The sequence below is a fragment of the Diceros bicornis genome, chromosome 41 (genome assembly GCF_020826845.1).
Source record: "Diceros bicornis minor isolate mBicDic1 chromosome 41, mDicBic1.mat.cur, whole genome shotgun sequence".
In the NCBI taxonomy this organism is placed as follows: Eukaryota; Metazoa; Chordata; class Mammalia; order Perissodactyla; family Rhinocerotidae; genus Diceros; species Diceros bicornis.
Genome location: NC_080780.1, coordinates 1,615,904 through 1,631,390, shown reverse-complemented (window position 1 = coordinate 1,631,390; position 15,487 = coordinate 1,615,904). Strand labels below are relative to the sequence as shown.

General features: G+C 44.0%; 1 protein-coding gene across 1 annotated transcript in view; it reads right to left on the bottom strand.

The window, feature by feature from the left end:
* OGDH (oxoglutarate dehydrogenase) overlaps nt 1-15,487 on the bottom strand; it is a 385,968-nt gene that overhangs the window by 108,994 nt on the left and 261,487 nt on the right. The gene's annotated exons all lie outside the window — the stretch shown is intronic.

Here is a 15,487-nt window from a genome sequence, read left to right as displayed (position 1 = left end):
CAGCAAATGTGAAACAGCAGCCAGTGCAGTGCAACCAGGATTCTTGCAGTCCGCCATGGTTCAGGTGCGTTGAGGAGAAGTAGTTAATGGACCTGAACAAAGACTGCAACTTTATGAGCATCTGCTGGGTCCCAGAACAGCACCCGAGCCTCGTGGGTGTCACTCTGTGTTGTGGAAGGAGATAGGCTGCTGGCTTCAGTCCTGATGGACCTTCCTGCCTGCTTCACGAGAAGCCCTGGATGCTTAGGAAGCTGTTTGCTCTAAAATGATATACCAGCCTTGCTCTGGAACGGTTCTTGTCCCTCTGACACTGCCACCTACAGGCGCTCCCTGCCCACGAGCTTGCGTCCCAGAACCAGCCTAATGCAGGAGAGTGGGCGATTTGTGCTTCCCCACTGATGTTCCTTCTCGAAGGGGTCTGCTCTGGGCTGCATCCCCACCTCGGGACAAAGATGGGGGCTGAGTGGAGGCCTGGTGGCTGTGTGCTAAACGCTGGCTGTGTGCCGAGACTGTACTGAGTGTACTTATGCGTACTTACAGACTTGTATCCTCGCAACAGCCCCTGGAGAAGGCTATTATCCGTTCCTAGAGGGGGAGCTGCAGCTCAGAAAAGTTCCCTGGTGTGTCGAGGTCACAGGGGAGATGAGAGCTGGGCAGCATTTGGGCAGCAGTGCAGGCCTGCTCTGGTGCCTTGGGCTGGCCTGCTGTCCACCCCAGCGGAGGAGTAGCCAGCCCTGCTGGCCCTCTCACCAACATGGGGGCTGGTGCCACCCTAGGCACTTTGGGAGCTGGGCTGAGCCTGCGTACCTCTCTCTGAGCCAAACAGGCCCAGCACTTGGTGGGGTCTGAATTGGCTGGGGCAGTGGAGAGAGTGGAGTGTGTCCCTGAGCCCGGAGTCTACAGAGGGAAGGTATACAGGGGCTTAGACATCTCATTCGATCCTCACACAGCCCTGGGGGTCAGCACCGCTGTGTCCGTTTACATACGGAGAAAACAGGCCCTCAGAGGCTGGACTTTTCTGTCCAGTGTTGAAATTTCTGTCCTTAACAAGCATGTCCAGACCAGAATGGAACAGGCCTTGGGACACAGGTGTGCACACGAGTGCCCTGGCCCTGGAAGGTGAGGTGCCTGTTGTAAGGTCAGCTTCACTGAGCAGCAGATAAGCTCGGCCGGTTCCCAGGCAGCTGATGCACGAGACTTACGGCAGGGAGGTCAGAGGAGTACAGCGACCATCTCCACCTCCGGCTGGCACAGTCACACCCACACATAGACCTGGATGGGCACCATTGTGTTCCATATCGTGGGCTAGGGTCTAGGGAAGATGGACAGGGCACAGCCCTTGCATGCGAGGAGCTTTAGGGAGATCAAGAATCAGGCCTTCACCCCGTGGCCTCGTGGTTTGGTTCCTGGGTGCAGACCTACACACCACTTGTCAGCAGCCATGCTGTGGCGGTGACCCACATACAAAATAGAGGAAGACTGGCACAGATGTTAGCTCAGGGCAAATCATCCCCAAACAAAAAAGAGGAAGATTGGCAACAGGTGTTAGCTCAGGGTGACTCTTCCTCAGCAAAAAAAAAAAAAAAACCAGGCCTTGAATGCATCCCGACCTCCCCCGAGCTGCAGATTCCACGAAACAGTCTGCCCTGCCAACACTTATTGGGGCTTGCCTGGTGCAGACGCTGAGCTGGGGACAGGAGGGAGTGCTGGCAGTGCCCTTAGGCCAGTGCCCAGACTGCTAGATAGTCACCCTTCGGGGGCATCCATGGTGCTGGGGGGTTTACATGGGGCCTCACCCAGCTGGAGGAGTTGGGGAAGTTGGCTGCCTGAGCAAGTGAGGCAGGAAGGGTGGGCAGGAACAGCAGTGCCTAGAGGGAACAGCATGTGCAAATACTCCAGGTAGAGGGAGCCTACCATGTCTGAGGATAAAAAGAAAACCAAAGTGGTCGTCACCAAAATAGGCAAAGGCTGAAAACTAACTTGATTTAACTTAAAAAGATAATACAGTCCCATGTTAAAAATTCAAAAGATACAAAAAGGTGCAGGTGGTTTTTGAGCAGAGGAGCACCCTGATCAGACAGCCGAGTGGCCATGGTGATGATGGACAGGAGGAACCTCCGGACCTAGAGCAGGAATCCCTCCATTCCAGATAACTCTCCCCCTGAGAGGATCTGAGGATCTGTTGAGGATCGATGACTCGCTTTTGGGGAATTGTTCTCTGGGACTTTGCTCCCCAAGGGCAGTGTCCCTAGGAGGTCATGGTGATCTAGTTGACAGGCGTGCAGAGAGGCGCCCCTGCCAAATGCCGTCCACCTTGCCCCAGAAGGCAGCATTAGGATGTCTCGCCTCAGGGAGGGGCTGTGAGCTGCTTCTCTTGCATTCATCACTGCAGTTTCTACATGGAGAAGGAAGCGGTCATCCACCAGGGCAGGGGCCACTCCCGGCACCCCGCTCACTCTGGAGCATCACAGCCCAGGAGTACACCCACTAGCCCGCTGAGAAGCAGTGAGTCGACATGGCCACGGCTGAGCTGGAGGACGGGCACATCAGGGGGTCTTCATACCAGCTCCAAGAGCTGACTTTTTGGCACCCACCATGTGCTCGTGTCGTTGCAGGAGGCGTCTCCCTTTTCTTGTCCTCCAGGGTCTCATCTGTAAGTGAGAGGGAGGTACCCCCTGGAGTGTGCCTGTGTGTGAGACGCGCTGGCGAGGCCAGGCAGCCTGGGAGCCCCCCAGCTCTGGCTCTGTGCCAGCCCCTCGATGCCCTGTGGGGCGGCTGTGCACACAGCGCCCCCCAAACTTGAACGCACACCGGAATCACAGAGTCTCCATTTCTAACAACGTCGTTCCCCGGAGGAGGCCAATGCTTCTAGACCCCAGACCACCCTTTGAGAGGCGAGCTTTAATGTCCACACACCCCTCCCATTTTACAGATTGGGAAACTGAGATTAGGAGAGAGTAAGTAGCCAGCCCAGCACCACCTGGCAAAGGCAGAGTAGAGTGCTCAGGTCTGTGGGCCCCACTCTGGAACCCAAGGTGAGAGAGCTGGGGTCAGCCCTGTCCCATCCCTTCTCTGAGCCTGATTTTCATCTGTGGGGTACAGTGATGAAGGCTGTAACTTTTTAGCATAAGTATGTCCCATGCACTATCTGTGATGTACTTACACTAAAAAAGTGCTTGTTTATCTGAAATTCAAATCTAGCTGCTGCTTACTTGCTAAATTTGGCAACCCTAGAGTGTGGAACCTTTCTTGCCCTGGCACAGCATCCTCCAGGAAGCTGTCCTGACCTCTCGCCCTTCTCTCTCTCTGTGTCTCTAATACTGCCTTGAACTCTTAGGTTCCTCTCTGTGGCCTGTCTCCACCCTGGCCTGGGAGTCCTGGAGGCAGGGACCATGCCACGTTGTTTAGTGTGTTCCTGGGCCCAGCAGGAGCTCACTCAATATTCATTAAAAGATTTCCCCCCTGGGGCCGGCCTAGTGGTGTAGCGGTTAAGTTCGCGCGTTCCACTTTGGCAGCGCGGGGTTTGCCAATTTGAATCCTGGGCACGGACCTACTCACCACCCATCAAGCCATGCTGAAGTGGCATCCCACATAGAACTAGAAGGACCTACAACTAGGATATACAACTATGTACTGGGGCTTTGGGGAGGAAAAAGAAAAAGAGGAAGATGGGCAACAGATGTTAGCTCAGGGCCAATCTTCCTCAAAACAAAAACAAAAACCAAAGCAAAAACGGCTTTTCCCCTGATACTGTCCCTGGTACCTTTTCACAACCCCTTCTCCTGCCTGGGGCTCTTGAGGACTATTACCAGTTAAAAGGAAGGAAAGGATATACCAAGCAGGCTGGATTCTGCCCCTTGATGCTGGGCTGGATGCTCCCTCCATGTCATCTCGGTGACTCAGGGTAGAGACCACGGCTGTGGGGATGCCCCAGCCTGGGGCTGACTGCCAAGCTGGGGGTGTTGGGTGAAGGTAGAGGCCTATCTCTGCCCACTGTCACCTGCTCCCTGGGCAGAGCTGTCACCCACCTGGGGAACCTTGCTTCAGGCCCCTCTCACGGCTCCTTTGGATTCTGACTTATTGGCTCCAGATTAGAAAGTTAGGGTACAGCTACAAAAGGGACCACCATAGAAGACAGATCCCACTGTGAAGACACCCACCCAGCTTGCAGGGCTGGTGTGAATGTGAGAAGCAACATGATGCTGTGAAGTGGAGAATAAGCATCAAGGTCAGCCTCCCAGACCTCGTCCCCACTCAGCCTGGATGTGTGGACTCCATTTCCCACATCCCCTGCTTTGCAGTCTGGCTTCTGATTTCTTTTCTCTGCCCAGGTCTTGGCCTATTAAGACCTAAGGCCACCTTTTGCCAGATCTGGAGCTGGGCCAGGGGTGCTCTGGGGGCAGCAGTCAGCAGTAGATTGTCCGAGCTGCTACCCTCCCCCTCCAGGGAGCCCTTGGGAAGGATGCTAGATCTGATCCATTTAGAGGTTCCATAAAGCAAGTGACTGGCCCCTGCTTGCGTCAGGCCTAAGTCATCCTCTCTGGGGGCCCCACAAGCCCTTCCCCACCTCAGCAGCAGGCTGGAGGAGCAGGACCCCAAGATGCTGCTGGCTTGGCCTCCTGCCTAATGGGAGGATGGCTGCCCCATGGGAGGTGGGGACAAAGGACCAGAAAGCCCTGAGTTTTCTGGCTTCTACACCAGTGAGTCCCGACTGCAGCTGAGCTCCAGGGACAAGCAATCTAATTTTTCACTGAAATGTACAGATTGGACCCTTACATGTGCAAGGATCCCTGCCCCAGGAACCGGGAACTCAACCTCCAGGAGGCAACAGATGGGCCAAATGCCACGACGGCTGGAACAGGGAGAGACTGCCTGGGCTGAGGGTGGTGGGTGAAGTCCCCACCGCTGATGGAGAATTTGACTTACGGTGTGAAGGACAGGCAGGATTTGGAAAGATCTGGAGGGGGCCTTCACGGGGCCACAGCAGAACTAAGAGGAAGGAACCCACAGGGCATGTGGAGAGTGGTGAGCAGGTTAGTTGGCTTAGTAAAGGCTTCCATAGGGCAGTGGTTCTCAACCCAGGGCAGTTTGCCCCAATGGGGCATCTGGCAAGGAGTGGAGACAGTTTAGGTTGTCACATCTGAGGGGTGGATGTTGCTGGCTTCTAGTGAGCAGAAGCTAAGGATGCTGCTGAAATCCCACAATGCCCAGGGCAGCCCCCACAACAAAGAGTTATCGGGCTAAAAATGTCAATCGTGCCAAGGTTGAGACCCCCCTGCAGAGCAAAAGTAGAGAGGAGTGCTGAGAGCTCTGTGGGAGACAGCAGGGTGTGCCAGGCACAGCACTTACGGGGTGCACATAGCTGCAGCAAGAGACCAGTGACAGGTCTTGTCTTTCTTACGTATCAGGATGACTGGAGTTAGATGGCTGCAGACATGGAGCAGCATCTCTACACCACCATTAGGGATCCAAGTTCTTCCATCTTCCTGCCCTGCCATCGTTTTTTAAAAAAATTGTGGGGCTGGCCTGGTGGCGTAGTGGTGCAGTTTGGCACACTCCGCTTTGGCAGCCTGGGTTCACGGGTTTGGATCCTGGGCGAGGACGTGCACCACTCATCAGCCATGCTGTGGCAGTGACCCACATATAAAGTAGAGGGAGATTGGCACAGATGTTAGCTCAGGGCTAATCTTCCTTAGAAAAATAAAAAAAAAAGATAAATAAATAAAATAAATAAATAAATAAATAAAAATTGTGGTAAAATATACATGACAAAATTTATCATCTTAATCATTTCAGGTGTACAACTCAGTGGCATTAAGTACATTCATATTGTTGTGCAACCATCACCACCATCCATCTCTATAACTCTTTTCATCTTATGAAACTGAAACTCTGTGCTCATTAAGCACTAACTCCCCATCCCTCTCCCCTAGCCCCTGGCAACCACCATTCTACTTTCTGTATCTATGAATTTGACTACTGTAGGTATCTCACATAAGTGGAATCATATAGTGTTTGTCCTTTTGTGTCTGGCTTATCTCACTTAGCATGTCCTCCAGGTTCATCCATGGTGTAGCATGTGTCAGAACTTCATTCCTTTCTGTGGATGAATAACATTGCCTGGTATGTATATGCCACATTTTATTCATTCATCTTTTGATGGACACTTGGATTGTTTCCACCTTTGGGCTATTGTGAACAGTGCTGCAATGAATATTGGTGTACAGGTATCTGTTTGAGTCCCTGCTTTCAATTCTTTTGGGCATGTACCTAGGAGTAGAATTGATGGATCATATGGTAATTCCATGTTTAACTTTTTGAGGAACTGCTAAATTGTTTTCCACAGTGGCCACACCGTTTTCCATTCCCACCAGCAATGCACAAGGGTTCCAATGTTTCCACATTATCAACAACACTTGGTATTTTCCATTTTTTTGCTAACAGCCAACTTAATGGGTGTGAAGTGCTATCTCATTGTGGTTTGATTTGCATTTTCCTAATGATTAATGATGTTGAGCATCTTTTCCTGTGCTTACTGGCCATTTGTATATCTTTGGCAAAAAGTCTATTCAAGTCCTTTGCCTGTTTTTGAATTGGGTGGGTTTTCTGGTTATTAAATTTTATGAGATCTTCATATATTCTGCATATTAATATTAATCCCTTATCAGATATGTGTTTTGCAAATATTTTGTCCTATGCTGGGAGTTGTCTTTGCACTCTCTTGATAGTGTCCTTTGGAGCACAAAAGATTTCAATTTTGATGAATTCTAATACATCGTTTTTTTGCCTATACTTTTGGTGTCATAGCATAGAAATCATTGCTAAATTCAACGTCATGAAGATTTTCCCCTGAGTTTTCTTCTAAGAGTTTTATAGTTTTACCTCTTTCATTTAGATTTTTGATCCATTTTGAGTTAATTTTTGTATATGGGGTAAGGTAAAGGTCCAACTTCATTCTTTTGCATGTGGCTATCCAGTTTTCTCAGCCCCATTTGTTGAAAAGACTGTCTCTGGTCTATATATCTGTCCTTATTTCAGTGTGACACTATTCTGGTAGCTGTAACTTTGTAGTAAGTTTTGAAACAGGAAGTGTGAGATTTCCAACTTTGTTCTTTTTTGTCAAGATTGTTTTGGCTATTCAGGGCCCCTTGAGTTTCCACATGAATTTCTGCAAAAAAGATCATGGGTGTTTTGATAGGAAATGCATTGGCTCTGTAGATTGCTTTGGGCAGTATTGACATCATAACAATATTAAGTCTTCCAGTCCATGAACATGGGATGTCTTTCCATTTATTTGTGTCTTTAATTTCTTTCAGCATCGTTTTGTCATTTTCAGTGCACAGGTTATTCACCTCCTTGGTTGAATTTATTCCAAAGAATTTCATTCTTTTTGATGATATTGCAAATGGAATTCTTTTCTTAATTTTCTTTTCAGATTGTTCATTGTTAGTGTATGGAAATACAACTGATTTGTGTGCAACTGGTTTTGTATCCTGCAACTTTGCTGAATTCATTTATTAGCTCCTGTAGCTTTCTTTTGGATTCTTTGGGATTTTCCTCTTTTTACTTCCTCTTTTCCAGTTTGGATGCCATCTGTTTCTTTTTCTTGCCTAATTGCTCTGGTTAGAAATTCCAACACAATCTTGAATAGCAATGGTGAAAGCAGACACCCTTGTCTTGTTCCTGATTTTAAGAGAAAAGCTTTCAGTGTTTCACCATTGAGTAAGATGTTTGTAGGTGTTTCACAGATGTCCTTTATCACGTTGAGGAAGTGTCCTTCTATTCCTAGTTTTACGAGTGTTTTTGATGATGAAAAGGTGTTGGGGTTTGTTAAGTGCCTTTTCTGCATCAGTTGAGGTAATCGTGGTTTTCCCCCTTCATTCTAATAATGTGGTATATTACATTGATTGATTTTCTTATGTTGAGCCACTTTTGCATTCGTGGGATAAATCTCACTTGGTCATGATGTATAATCCCCTTAATATGCTGTTGGATTTTGTTTGCTAGTATTTTGTTGAGGATTTTTGCCTCTATATTCATAAAGGATATTGGTCTAATTTTCTTTTCTTATGATGTCTTTGTCTGGCTTTAGTATCAGTGTAATGCTGCCCTCATAGAATGAGTTAGGAAGTGTTCTTTGTCTTCAGTTTGTTGGAAGAGTTAAGCAGGATTGATCTTAATTTTTCTTTAAATGTTTAGTACAATTCACCAGGGAAGCCATCCATTCCTGGATTTTTCTTTGTTAGAAGGGTTTTGATTACTGATTCAATCCCCTTTATTAGTTGTGGGTCTGTTCAGATTTTCTATTTATTCATGATTCAATCTCGTAGGTTATGTGTTTCTATGAATTTGTCTATTTCATCTAGGTTATATAATTTGTTGATGTACGGTTGTTCATAGTATGCTCATAGAATCCATATTATTTCTCTAAAATCAGTTCTAATGTCCTTTCTCATTTCTGATTTAATTATTTGAGTCTTCTATATTTTTTTCTTTCTTTTTTTTTAAAAGTTCTTTTTTTTTTTAATTTTTATTTTATTTTATTTATTTTTTCCCCAAAGCCCCAGTAGATAGTTGTATGTCATAGTTGCACATCCTTCTAGTTGCTGTATGTGGGACGCGGCCTCAGCATGGCTGGAGAAGCGGTGCGTCGGTGCGTGCCTGGGATCCGAACCCGGGCTGCCAGCAGCAGAGTGCGCGCACATAACCGCCAAGCCACGGGGCCGGCCCTATATTTTTTTTCTTAGTCTAGCTAAAGTTGTATCAATTTTTTTGTTCTTTTCGAAGAACTAACTCAGTTTCATTAATTTTCTCTATTGTTTTCTAGTCTCTGTTTTGTTTGTCTCCCTCTAATCTTTATTATTTCCTTCCTTCTGCTAGCTTTGGGTTTAGTTTGTTCTTTTTCTAGTTCTTTAAGGTGTGCAGCTAAGCCATTGATTTGAGATCTTTCTTCTTTTTTAACATATGCATTTATAGCTATAAATTTCCGTCTCAAGCACTGCATCCTGTAAGTTTTGGTATGTTGTGTTTTCATTTTTGTTTGTTTCAAGTGTTGACACAAAATAACCAAGGACCGTTCTATAGATAAGAGAAATAAGGTGAGTTTACTTGAGTCAGAGTGAGGATTATAACCCAGGAAGGCCTTAGAAAGCATTCTGGAGAAGCATGTTTTACAGTACAGTCTTATATCTCTTTAGAACAAAGAACATACATTAAAGACATCCAGGGTACATTTTCATCAAAATTTCAAAGAGATATTTAGTTGCAAATTAGCAGGTCGACATGACCCTGATGTCCAGAAAGGGACTAATCTGGGCGTTATCAATAGGGCATAGGAGGGGAAGTATGCATTCTTAAGAGAGTGTATTCTTTAATGGTTAAGTAGATGTACAATGTATGTTTGATAGGCCATAAATCAGGCTTTTTAGTTCAAGCCAAATCAGTTTTGAACCCAAATAGTTACCCCATATACCTCAATATGTGAAAATCTCTTGTCACAAGGTATTTTCTAATTTCTTTTGGGATTCCTTCTTTGTCTCATTGGTTGTTTGTGAGTATGTTTTTCTTTTCTTTTCTTTTCTTTTGGTGAGGAAGATCAGCCCTGAGCTAACATCTATGCCAATCCTCCTCTTTTTGCTGAGGAACACTGGCCCTGAGCTAACATCTGTGCCCATCTCCCTCCACTTTATGTGGGACGCCGCCACAGCACGGCATGGCCTGACAAGTGGTGCATCAGTGCGCGCCCGGGATCCAAACCCGGGCTGCCAGCAGCAGAGTGTGTGCATTTAACCACTACGCCACGGGGCAGGCCCAAGAGTATGTTTTTTAATTTCCACAAATTTGTGAATTTTTCAGTTTTCCTTGTGCTCTTTATTTTTAGTTTCATTCCATTGTGATTGGACAAGATATTTTGTATGATTTCAATCATTTTAAATGATTAAGACTTGTTTTGTGGCCTAACATATGGTATTTCCTGGGGAATGTTCCATGTGCACTTGAGAAGAATGTGTGTTCTGCTGTTGTTGGGTAGAGTTGTCTGTAATGTCTGTTAGTTCTAACTGGTTTATAGTATTGTTTGAGTCCTCTATTTCCTTAATTACTTTCTGTCTGGTGGTTCTATCCACTATTGTGAGTAGGGTATTGAAGTCTCTATTATAGAACTGTCTATTTCTCCCTTCAATTCTGTCCATTTTGGCTTCATATAATTTGGGGCTCTGTTGTTTGCTGCATATATGTTTATAATTATTACATCTTCTTGATGACTTCACCCTTTAATTAATACATGGTGTCTTTCTTTGTCTCTTGTAACAATTTTTGATTTAAAGTCTATTTTGTCTGATATTAGTATAGCCACCACCACTCTCTTTTGGTTACTATTTCCATGGAATATATTTTTCCATCCTTTTACTTTCAATCTATTTGTGTCTTTAGATCTAAAGTTATTCTCTTGTAGACAGCATATAGTTGGAACATTTTTTAATCCATTCTCCAATCTCTGACTTTTGATTGGAGAGTTTAGTCCATATGCATTTAAAGTAATTACTGATAAGGAGGGACTTCTGCCATTTTGCTGTTTGTTTTCTGTGTCTTATAGCTTTTATCCTCTCATTTCCTTCCTTATTGCCCTTTTTTGTATTTAGTTTATTTTTTGTAGTGACATGTTTTGATTCCCTTCTTATTTTCTTTTGCATCTATTTTATAGCTATTTTCTTTGTAGTTACTATGAGGACTACATATAACATCCTAAATTATAACTATCTAATTAGAATGATACCAAGTTAACTTCAAAGAACACAAAACTCTATTCCTATACAATTCCATCTCCCCTCTTTATGTTATTAATGTCACAAATTACATCTTTTTACATTGTTTGCCCACTAACATCAAATTATAATTTTTATGCATTTGTCTTTTAAATGACATAGAAAATTAAAAACAGAGTTACAAACCAAAGGTACAATAACACTGGCTTTTATATTTGCTCATGTATTTACCTTTACTGAGATCTTTATTTCTCCAAACAGCTTTGAGTTACTGTCTCATGTCCTTTCATTTCAACCTGAGGGACTCCCTTTAGCATTTTTTGCAGGGCAGGTCTAGTGGTAACAAACTCCCTCAGCTTTAGTTTATTTGGAGATTACTTAATTTATTCCTTACTTTTGAAGGATAATTTGCCATATATCGTATTCTTGTTGTTACTTTCTTTCAGCACTTTAAACATATCATGCCCACTGCCTTCTGGCCTCCAGTGTTTATGATGACAAATTAGCTGATAATGTTATTGAAGCAAACTCGTATGTGATGAGTCACATCTCTCTTGCTGCTTTCAAGATTATATCTGTTTTTGGCCTTTGAGAATTGATTATAATGTACCTTGGTGTGAATTTCTTTGTGTTCATCCTACTTGAAGTTCATTGAGCTTCTTTGATGTATAGATTTATGTCTTTTATCAAATTTGGGAAATTTTTCCCTCATTTCTTCAAATAACCTTTCTGCCCCTTTCTCTCTCTCTTCTCCTTCTTGAACTCCAATAATATGTATGTTGCTTTGTTTGATGGTGTCCTAAAGTCTCCACTCACTTTTTTCATACTTTTTTATTCCTGCTCCTTAGACTTTATTTTAATTGTTCTGTCTTCAAGTTCACTGATTCTTCTGCCTGCTTATATCTGCTGTTGAACTCCTCTAGTGAATTTTTCATTCCAGTTGTTGTACTTTTCAGCTCTAGAATTCTTTTTAGTTTCTTTTCACGTTTTCTATCTCTTTGTTGGTAATATCATTTCATTCATACATGGTTTTCCTGATTTCCTTTAGTTCTTTGTGCTTCTTTTTCTTTGCCTCCTTGAGCATATTTTAGACAGTTGTTTTAAGGTTTTTGTCTATGGGCTTCCTCAGGGATAATTTTGTCAATTTATTTTTGTTCCTTTGAATAGGCATATTTTCTTCTTTGTTTGTATAGTGGAAATTCATAAACAAAAACCTCATTAAATTGGAGTTTGGAGGCCAAAAGGGAGCTCTAATATCTTATGTCAATAGCAGAGTCCAACAGGAAGAAGAAAGACTTCTTTTTCTTGACTGGCAAGAAGCTTAGCCAATAAGAGACTGCCACAGCTCAGCCAATGAAAGCCACTATACATCAAACTCTCAATTCCTCCAATTGACTTTTTGTTTACAATAGCCCTCCCAACTTCCTCTTTCCCTCTATAAAAGAATTTCTCCTCCCTTTACTGCTTGAGACAGGCACATGGCTTGCCATGGTTTCAGACCCTGAATTGCAATTCTTTGCTGATACTAAATAAACCTATCTTTGCTGGAGAAATAACTAGCTGTCTATTTGTTTAAGGTTGACAGTATGCATTGTCATTTTTTGTTGAAAACTGGGCATCTGACCATTATAATGTGGTAACTCTGGAAATCATATTATCCCTCTTTCCCAGCATTTGCTTTGTTTTTATTTTTAACATTGAAGGCTGTAGTAGTCTGTTTTCTTATACTTTCCAAACTATTTTTGCAAAGACTGTTTTTTGTGTATGCCCTCCCTGAAGTCTCTGATCCTTTAGCTCATGTTCAGCCAATGTTTTGGTAGAGATTGCGTTGAATGCCAGGAGCTAAACAAACAAACAAGCCACACACACACACACACACACACACAAAGAAACAGAAAAACAAACAAACAAGAAACCTCCCCTCTCCCATTATTTTCAGATTGGCTCTGTGCTGGGATCCTTTTTCAGCACGTAGCTAGGCTTACTGTGAGCCCATGCCTCAGGCCAGGGTGAAAGCTTCAGGTCTTTCCAGGTCTCTTTTGAGCATGTCTGTGTCTTTCCCTGTGTATGCATGTGGCTTTCTAAATACCCCTGTATACACAGCTGCTTTTGAATGTCTTAACTTCCCAAGCTTCTCCTCTGGGCCTTAGATGACCTATCGTATGTCTCCGCCCATAATCCCTTGCACTGAGTGTCTTTTATGAGCAGTGACTGCTGCTTTGCCAATCCGAGTTCCACATTAAGTGAAAGAGAGATGAGCACTTCACATCAGTCCTTCAGGTCTCCCCTAGACAGGTTTGAATGAATATACACAAAAATTTGCAAATAAGGCTGGCTCTGCTCCCTCTTGTTTGAGGAAGGGAATTAGGGACTGCTGCCATCACTTCAAGACCAAGACCTCCACTGTGCCAGGGAGGGGATGGGGCAAGGGTGGGTAAAAACACCACAAAACTTTCCTACTGTCTTGAAGATGGCTTTTTCTTAGTTGAGTGTTTGCTTGGGGTTGCTGTAGACCTTTGACCATTTTTCAGAGCTCCTACAAAGTTGATTCTGACTATTCTACTTGTTTTTCAGTGTTTCTGTGGGGAAACGAGAGCTTGCAGCTTCCTAATCCATCATTTTTCTGGCGTCGCTCCCTCTGCAATCCTATGACTCTTACCTTTTTCCTCATGTTTGATGCCTGAGGACCACAAGATGGTTGCTACAACTCCAGGTATCCCATCTATGTCTAGGGCAGTGGAAAGGGAGGACAGCTAGAGTACCATGCCAGCTGCATACATCCCCTTTAATGAGGAAAAAAGCCTTCATACTGGGGAAAGAGGATTCTGGGAAGATGGTGGAGCAAGATGCACCAGGAATCTGTCTCCCCACCTGAACAACAATTGCACTGGCAGAATCTGCCTGATATAACTATTTTGGAACTCTAGAGTCTGTTGAAGCCTTGTAACTTCCAGGGGAAGGATTGGATAGTATATTGGAATTAACTTTGGTCAATATCAGCTCTTAGTGTAGTAACAGCTACCCATCTTCTACTCCTAGCCAAGTGGCAGGCAGCTGTGCATATGATCTTAGAGCAGCTTTCACACAGCTTGCAGGAGCCAGGGTGGGCAAAAAGGACCCTGTCCTCCAAATACTGGGGATTTTCTCTCATTGCTGATTGCTGCTTCCGATCAGAAAGGTACAGACAAAGAGGGGGGCAGCCATTGTTACACCTCCCCGCATTGTGTCAAGCCCCTTCCCCTTCAGCTGAAGTGACTTCCAGGGGATTTAAAAGGACAACACTCTTTACTCCCTTCATTTTTGACTTTTTTCCCTTTGGTAGCCAGACATTAAAGATTAGGACATTCAAAAACAACTGCATATACAGGGAAAATTAGAAAGTGACTGTACACACCCAGGAAAAGGCTCAGAAAAGACCTGAGAAGACACTAAGTTTACATCTCAGACTGATCTGCAGCACAGAGACATCCTATAACAATAAAAGAAACCTAAAACAATAACACAAAACAGCAAACCCTGGAGAAGAGAGAGAATCTGATTTCCAAAGTTACCACATTATTAGATTCAAACGTTCAATGTTCAACAAAAAACTCACAAGGCACAGAAAGAAACAGGAGAGCATGGCCCATTCAAGGAAAATAAATAAGACAACAGAAGCTGTGCCTGAAAAAGACTTGTTGGAAGATATATAAGACTTTAAAATAATGGTCTTAAAGACACTGAAAGAACTAAAGGAAGATGTGGAGAAAGTCAAGAAAATGAAGTGTGAACAAAATGGAAATATCAATAAAGAGATAGAACCCCCCCCCCCCAAAAAAAGAAAGAAAATTTGGAACTGAAAAGTACAATAACTGAAATGAAAAAAATCACTAGAGGGATTTATAAGCAGATTTGAGTGGGCAGAACAATGAGTCAGTGAACTTGAAGATAGGATAATGGAAATTATTGAGGCTGAGGAAGAAATAGAAAAAAGATTGAAGAAAAGCAAATGGAACCAAAATGGCCTGTAGGACATCATCAAGCAGACCAACATATGCATTGTGGGACTCCCAGAAGGAGAAGAGAGAGAGAAAGGTGCAGAGAGAATATTTGAAGAAAAAATGACTGAAAACTTCCCAAATTTGATGACAGATATGAATATAAACATCCAAGAAACCTAATGAACTCCAAGTAAGATGAACTCAAAGAGACTCATACCAAGATACATTACAATCAAACTTACAAAAGCCAGAGAGATAATCTTGAAAGCAGCAAGAGAGAAGCAAACCATCACATGCAAGGGATGCTAATCAAAAGATTAGCATCAAATTTCTCATCAGAAACCTCGGAGGCCAGAAGATAGTGGGCTGATATATTCAAAGTGCTAAAAGTAAAAAAGATCTATCAACAAGAATCCTATATCTGGCAAAACTGTCCTTCAAAAATGAGGGAGAAATTAAGACATTCCCAGATAAACAACAACTGTGGAGTTCCTGACCACTAGACGTGCCCTGTAAGAAATGCTCAAGGAGGCCGGCCCCGTGGTGTAGCGGTAAAGTGCACGCGCTCTGCTGCTGGCAGCCCAGGTTCGGATCCCGGGCGTGCACTGACGCACTGCTTGTCAGGCCATGCTGTGGCAGAGTCCCACATAAAGTGGAGGAAGATGGGCACGGATGTTAGCTTAGGGCTGATCTTCCTCACACACACACAAAAAATGCTCAAGGGAGCCCTACAAGCGAAATAAG